We start from the raw sequence: 8,438 nt of genomic DNA, 5'->3' as shown, positions 1-8,438 counted from the left end.
CAAGTATAGGAAAAATGATATATATATATATATATATATATATATATATATATGAAGATGAATTATATGAATAAACATTTAGATGATGAAATGATGGATTATATGAACATGCAAATATATATATATATATATATATGATAAGACATAAAAATAAGATATAAGCAATGTGACAAGAAATGTGAATTAGTATGAAAAGTGGATATGAGCTACGTGATATGTGAAAGTGATTTACATTTTTAGATGTATATGCGATTCAACTCATGCGGCATAATCTACGTGCTATGTGAAAATGTGAAATGACATAAATGATGATGCCCATGAGTTGGCATGCCAAGAGTCGAGGGTCTACGCGGTCCTTCGAGACATATATGTATTCTTTGGAACATGTGTGAGGTCTTTTGAGACACGTACTTGATCCTTGGCATATGTATATGATTCTTAAGGAATTTTCTACGTGGTCCTTAGGGACAACCTTATATGGCACTTCGGTGTATTTCTACACGGCACTACGGTGCAATTCTACGTGGCACTTCGGTGTATTTATACGAGCTGTGGTGACAGCATTAGTGCACACCTCTATAGACTCACATATCTATAGTTCTCACATGTGTACATGGGCTAATAAAGAAAAAACAACAAATATATTACATGTGATTTGTATGCTTTTGTGCTATGAATGGTATTATATGATTTATATGATGATATGTGGATTGTATGATTAAATGAGGCAAATGTTGGTTAAAATGATAGGTATAAGAGGATATGTATTAAGTGATATAAACGATAAGAATATTGATAATGAAATAAGGCTAATGATGGAAATGATGAGTGATGAATATATGTGTGTATATGTTCTTATATGTAATGATATATTGCATATGTGTTATAGGGATTTGTTACATGAATAAGAGTATGAGTGATAGTAGTAATTGTTCATGCATGATTACAAGCTATAGTTTATATTTTATGTTTATTGCCTCACTAAGTCATAGACTTAGCGTTGATTGTTTCACACGTAGGTTATCAAAGTGAGAAGAGTAAAGAGCAATGTGGAGCAAGACATGTCAGTTCTCCTTACCAAAGGTCAGATCAGAAGAAAGGTGAATAATATGTATTTTAATACATAAAGTTCTAGTTGGCATGTATTCAAAATAATATATTGTATAAGCTCTTAATAGTTTGGTAAAGGTTTTGAATAAGTTATATGTAATAATAAATTTTAAATTACTCATTATTTTATACAAGTAAAGTTTTTGAAAAGTCAATGTGACACTTCGGACTCAGATTCTGGTAGGATACGAGTTGGGTTTGTTATATTTATATAATGCACAGTAGAACCAATATCGCATTTAAATAATACATAACAGTTTCAGGCATTAGGGTTACAGACCCCTACCTCAGAGATAGAACAACTAAGTCTTAAGTAGGTAGTACTTGATCTAGATAATGTGTGTACCTACCTACTTCTTAATGACATGTCTTCAACATGCTTAGGTTTATAAAATTCTTATGTTGCTCTAGATTAGCGATTATATTACTGGGCTTTATAAGCTCAACCTTCAGATGTTTTTCGTTGGCATATTAATAGCATGAGTAATTCATGGAGCACCAACGCAACAAGACTTCTAGTATCTCTTTCAAAGTACTATATTGTAGCTTAGTGGGAATATGTATTCATAGTACCTTACTTATGTATTCAGTTTATTAAACTCAGAGTTGTAATATTTTAATTTTAAGTTATGTGTCACGGAGCTCTGATTTTGTAAAATGTTTAATAACATGGTTGTCCCTTTTTTTTATGTATTCAGTTTATTAACTGCTATTTATGTATTAATTATGATACTAAATAGCATGGTTGAAAAAGAAAATGAATAGATTTTTGAAAATCAAGGGTTGCCTTAGTATCCCGATGTGGCATTTTAGGCCTAATCGGGTTTAGGATGTTACATTTAGTGGTATCAAAACATCAGGTTGAGTCAGTTCTAGGACATAGTGGTCAATATTAGTAAGGTGTCAGTGAATATATGCCCCTATGTACTGAACGTACTTGTGCAAGTCTGGAATCCTGATGGTGCTTCCTTCCTAAACCTATGTTGTAGAATTTGTGACAACATATAGCTTCAAACGTAATTTAGAGAATCAACTAGTGAGGCGAGCCTCTTACCCCATTAATGTCAGTAAAGGATTTCTACCAAGGTAGCAATTTTGGGTGTCCCGTCAGGAACGAGTGTCGTAAAGGCGACATTTTTTTAGAGATTTAACTTCCACTATCAGATGTAGTCGACATTATTTTTTGAGTGCAGATAGTTCAATTAACTATCTAGAGTGTGTTAGTGCCAAAAGAATCCCTAGTAGAGAGGCTAGAGAAATATCAGACATTTAACTTCTTTGGTTCAAGGGATAATGATCTGATTTCAGTCGATCAGTGGTTGTGACAAATCATTAGACCTTTAAGAAGCTTCATCTTACCTCATAGAGTAAGTTAGAGTTCATCATCGATGGGCTCAAGGGTGATGCTATCAATCAGTGGGAGGCTGTAGAGATGACCCTACATCCAAATGTGCCATGTGGGATCATTTTATGGGTGAGTTCAAAGTGAGTACTAGTGAGGTGCATATGGATGATTTGAGATTTCAGTTCTCTCAGCTAGTTCAAGGAGGTCGCCCAATGTTCAAATAGGAGAAAGAAACCTTCTTAGGTTAAGTTGTTATGATCCATAGTTAGTTATGACTGAGTCTTTAAAGTGAAAGGGTCCCGTGAGGGATTCATTTGGATATCAGTTTACAGTTAGCGACTGGCTTGCTTAGAGTGCCAATAGAGCATGGAGATGAGTGTTGGGTGAGTCAGGTACCCTTAAGGTAATGACTTGTGTATCAGTCGATCTATCTTAGTCAGTAGCAAGAAGACCATAATTTCCACTTGATAAGAGAAGAGTGATGTCAGCTCAGTCACTATAGTCGAGTCAGGGGTCAGTGGTAGTGTCTCATAGGATACCACCAGCTCTACTATTAGTATTGATCTTTAGAAGCTCTGGTAAAGTTTTGGATTATTCAGAGTGCTAGCGTTATGGTGAAAATCAGTTAGTAAAGTGCCTTAAACCCTCAACGAAGTGTTATGGATGCGAATTATTAGCGCTCATAGTAAAAGATTGTCTTAGTTCCAGTGACAGTGTTTTAATTCGATCGTGGGGAGTGATCCTCGTAGCTTAGCATGGCTGAGAACCTTCTCTAGGAGGTGTCAGTTCTATGTTCATACAGGATAACAAAAGAATGGATGAACCAGTTCTTGATCCGACTAAGTACGTTCAGCTTGATAGATCGTAGAGAGGCAAAGTGAAGATGTCGTTGTTGCAGATGAGATGTCAGATAGAGAATTTAAAAGTGCAGATCCAAGTGGCCAGCAAGTAGAGCTCAGTGGATTAGACAAGGTTACCTTAGAAAGTTATTGAGGACTTAGATCATACTCGATAGTCAACCTAAAGACAGTTGTTAGCACAAGTATTGTTGACCTCATGATTTTGGGATGCAGAGTCAGAAGATTAGGTGGTTGTTCCTTGATGAGTTAAAGGACAACTCTAAGAAATTGTTTAGCCGTAGAATCTTTCACCCTTGTATGTTCCTTAGGTGGAGTACCCTTTCTTATGGTATCGTCAAATATGAGACTATAAGGAGCGTTTTTGCATTGCCAGCAGAGGGTTCGTGTGATCAACCCGCGGAGAATTAGTAATCTCAAGTTCAATCTTGGAGGTAGAAATTTGAATGAGAGTGTTAAGGGTACTCAAGTTACTCTTGTCAGTATAGCGATCACCCTGTTATCAGAAATCTCAAAAAATGCCTCAGCAAGTTCTAAGACACTTCTGTTGCTAACTAGGCACAGATGCCCCAAGTACTCGCGAGGAACAAGTTAGTATGTATATATTCCGATGCAGCAGTTCCAAAATTTCACCCCATATTTTATAGTTGTTATAATGAGCTGTAAGTCTTGAGATTCAGTGAACCCGTAAATATCACCAAGATGTCTTATTGCTTGATCAGTAAGTGAATCAACTAAGTGAGCCAAACCTCGTCAGTAGTGTCTTCGTGTGGTATATGAGTGCGAGCTATGAGTCAGACTCAACAGTACACAACGTTGCATATTATCATATATTTTGGGTGCTTCAGATTAAAGTAAATCAAGTTCATTAAGCTACGTTTGACTAATGCTAGCGGTCATTGAATAACTCAATAGTGGTAAATGATAGTGAGTGTCAGGTGTAGAGTCTCAAAATACTTAGTCAGATTACGACTGCGACAAATCTCTGCCTTGTGAGACGTGCTCTCTAGGAGAGCTAGACGTTATTAGTTTCGCTCGGTAGGTGGTTGATTTCCAATTATTTGTGCCTTAGATGCTCGATCAGGCGAGTAGAACATATGTAAGTCGCAACATAATGATAAAAAGGTAGGTCTGTGAATGAGTATTAAATCAGAGTTGTGCAACAGAAGTATAGAGATCGACGTTTGTTGAGGATTATCATCATGTCTTCAATAGCCGGTATCAAGGTAGTGTTGGCGAGTGCCATAAGATCTTAAGATATAGCACAACGAGTTACCTATGTCTAATAAGTAAAAGAGGCAATCGAGTTATGTAGTAAACTAACTCGATTGGGAAAGTTAGTCAGAAAAATGGTTCAATGATAGCAATGATTTTTAAGTAATTTCATCCTTATGAAACACTCCGAGCTTACAATATAAGTCTATCAGATAGCCAGAACGCGATTTCCTTATCTTCATGATTCTCGAAGGTTTTCGCATGAAGTTCAACATTGGTAGTGCTATCAGAAAAATTGTAAATCGATTTTATGAGTTCTAAACAACATGTCAGATTGGGATGAATCATTCCTTGAGAATCAGTTTCTATAAGGTTTAAGTGCTTCGAGATTTCTTCAATAAGTGAACAAGAAGTAAGTTGCTTTTGATATAAGTACATTTCGAGGACAAAATTTCTTTTAAGGAGGGGAGAGTTGTAATACCCCAACTTCTAGTCTATTAGTTTCAGGTTTACTCGAGAGGTAAGTAGACCCCACAAAATTTATAATTCAAGTTGTTGAGCTTAAGTAGGTTGGTTGTGGGCCCAATTAGCCATTAAGAGGGGATTTTACGTAGTGGGAAAATAAGGAGGGATCAACAGTGTAATTCTCCCATTTTATAAATGAGAGCTTTTATAAATATCTCTCATTTCATTTTCTTCATCCCATTTTCCATTTCTTCCTTCTTCCTCCTGAATCCCTCAAGCTAAAAGTGAGTGCTTTGAACCATTTTCTAACTCTTCAAGTTTAAATTTCTTTCTTAACCCCTCAAGCAACATAGATTAAATAATTCAAGCCATGGGTTATTTGTTTGCAAGAGAAAGTTGGGGGTTTTATCATCTAAGTCAAAGTGGGGGATGATTTCGGGGTACTATTTAGGTTGTTGTCTGGAGACTCTAAGGTTCAGCTAACTGGTAAATCCTTTTTATTCTGATAATTCATATTGGACTCATAGATCCTAGGGGTCTAGGGTAAGTCCTTATAGATGTATGTTCTGGAGTACTGGATTTGGTGTACGGTTGGAGGGAAACTCTGTATTTTAAATAAAAACCCAACTTCTGATTTATGTTTTCTAATATTACTGGTTTTATTTGAAACTGTTTTATTGGGGTATTGATTGGGTAGGATTCTGGAGTCTCTGAGGTTCAGTTAGCTAGTAATAAATCCTTTCTGTTTTGATCATTCATATTGGACTCTTAGATCCTAGATGTCTAGGGTAAGTCCTTGTGGATGATTTCATGGGGAATTTCACATGGAGTATTAGGATGGAATGTACTATAGTGATTTTAAAAACCTGTTTTACTAAAATAACTACTACTGTTTTTAAACTATGATTACATTTTATTCTAGTTTTGAAGGAATACACTAGACGTCTATTTCAATCTCTAAACTTGGTCTTCTGAATTTTTCCTTTGAGCTATAAGTTACTTGTTTGTTACCTGAAAAAATATCAGTGGAACCTCAGGTCATCACGAAAACTTGTAGATGCTTGAATAAATGAGAAAATTTTTATGCTTGTCATTTATCTGCATGTCCTTCAGCATCACATGGTAGTTCTTTTTTAATGAGCTCCCTAAAGCACACTCTTTTACTCACCATTTCAGGTTAAAAGAATCAATCCAATACAGTTATCGACTTCAGTAATTGGAGTTCATTCAGCTTGGCTTGCAGAGTACAGTACAAGCGTAATTAGAGGCATTAATAACTCTGTAAAAAGACTATGTTTTCTGTCTTTTTACTTAAGTTATTATGTGTCTGAAAGCCGTTGTTATAGCATTTTAGTTGCATTTAGGTCATATTTGCATGTGGTGGATAAGTTTTGCCTAGACAAGATTTATTTGACTTAATTGATACTGCTGAGGAGGAAGGTTTTTGGTTGGCTGTGTTGATGTAGGAAATAACTAAGGAAATATTTATTTGCCGATACAACAACTATTTCCCAGGGCTAGAGGAATATAAGAAGACGACAATGTGGAACATATTTATCTTGTCAGTGCAAGATTTATCTTACAGATCTGATGTGGCTTAATAATTGCTGACGTCATTTTCCTAGCTTCATCCTCACGTGCAATCACGCCCTTTTAGAAAATTGACCACCTCCAGTCGCCTTTCTATTTATAACATGGGTAAGTGAACAAGGGTATTTAGGGAATTTGCAAGGACACAAAACCCTAGAAATTCTCATTATAAATATCTCATTATAGCCGCCCAGTAAAGGAGGAGAAGCAAGGAAAGGATTTACCTTAGGCATGGAGTAAGCAACTACAACACCTTATTTTCTACCATTCCCCAACTCGACCGTCCTTGGTTCCTTCCATAGTTAGACTTTATCGGAGCAGCGACTAGGTCCCTGAGAGAGGCTAGCCGCTGGAGTAGGCGTGGTGGTGGTCAGAATGTCACGACAGAGCTTTGTTTGGGAGTGTTTCTTCCTATGTTCTTAATTTTTGATTTACCTAAAAAGGGCTTGTACTTAAAGTTTAACTCTTGGATGATATTTTTCACACCATGTACTGCTTTACTTGGTGTTGGTTATGGTTTTGATGAAACATTGTTTTATTTTTTTGAATGAAGAAGTTTGTTTATGCTTAATATTGTTTTGTTCATAGTTTTAATATTTTGCCTTGACACTGTAAGAGCTTTCGAGAGATTGACTGGTGCCTAGACAAAACATTCCTAGACTTTGTAAGAGCTTTCGAGAGATTTCCATTCTTCTAGGAATAGATGCCTAATAGCGATAGAGTTAAGGAAGATCTACGTGAACAATGGGACTGATCCGGGATGGTGAGGTTCTAATATGCCTTAGAGATAAGGAGATGGTTTCATTCTACTAAAAGGGGTAGTTACATGAGTAGGATAGACAACGAATGCAGTTTACGAGGGGTATCGCTACAACAACAGTTTGACAAACTAAGAGTTGTAGTTCACGCCGAGTAGTATTGTTGTAGCAACCATTCTTGAATACTTCAATAATCTTGTCGGGCAACTTAAATATAACTCACCAATTCATTCTAGACATAGGATAATTTTTCATCTTAGCAAAACCAACCCATGTGCTGTGTAAAGACGTCTGCCTGTGTGAGGTTTCTCTGAATATATTGAACTCAACACTTTTCCTTGCTTTAATAATTTTGATTCGTTTACTTTTGCAATTTTTCCTTGTATCGACTACACTTTTCTGCACACCTTACTTTAGAATATTTCTTACCTAGACAATACTTTCCCATTCGTTTATTTCCTTTAGTATTACTTGTTTTTGTTTCGACAAGAACTTCAGGACTAGTTCGTGATACCTAGTTCTAGTTATAGTAAAACATCAATAATTCTCACCAATCTTTGAGGAGACGATAACTCTACTTACTACTATATTACTTGCATCGATTGTGTACACTGGCACAGATTTTCTTGTCTTAACATATACATTCACAAGCGATCAGACACGTAAGTCATATTTGATTTTTATACTGAGTCTGGAACTTGTATGATTTTGATTCTATTTGTATTATATGAATGGTTTTCTGAACTTGTATTTTATTTATAAATTATTTTATGATTTTACATGTTTTAACAAAAAAATTAATTTTTCTTGGACTTTTACTGTGTCGTTCCGATGGTCATAATGTAACACTTTAGATCGGATCGGGTCATCCGTATCAGTATGAGGGTGTTACAATACATGCCCCAACATTTGAATAATTCGTGAATCTCAATCGACATTCCCGTTGGTTTGGCCTTTGTATTCCTTGCGTTGTTCCAAAAAGATTCCGGCTCACTCGACCATTCTCAACTGCAATTCTTCGACCACTGGTCTGATTCAGACTTATTTTATTTACCATCCTTAATTACTCGACTTTTGGATGATTTAACCACCTCCAAG

This window comes from Hibiscus syriacus, unplaced genomic scaffold (assembly GCF_006381635.1).
Source record: "Hibiscus syriacus cultivar Baekdansim isolate YM2019G1 unplaced genomic scaffold, ASM638163v2 tig00110809_pilon, whole genome shotgun sequence".
NCBI lineage: Eukaryota > Viridiplantae > Streptophyta > Magnoliopsida > Malvales > Malvaceae > Hibiscus > Hibiscus syriacus.
Note: the sequence above shows the minus strand (reverse complement) of the source record.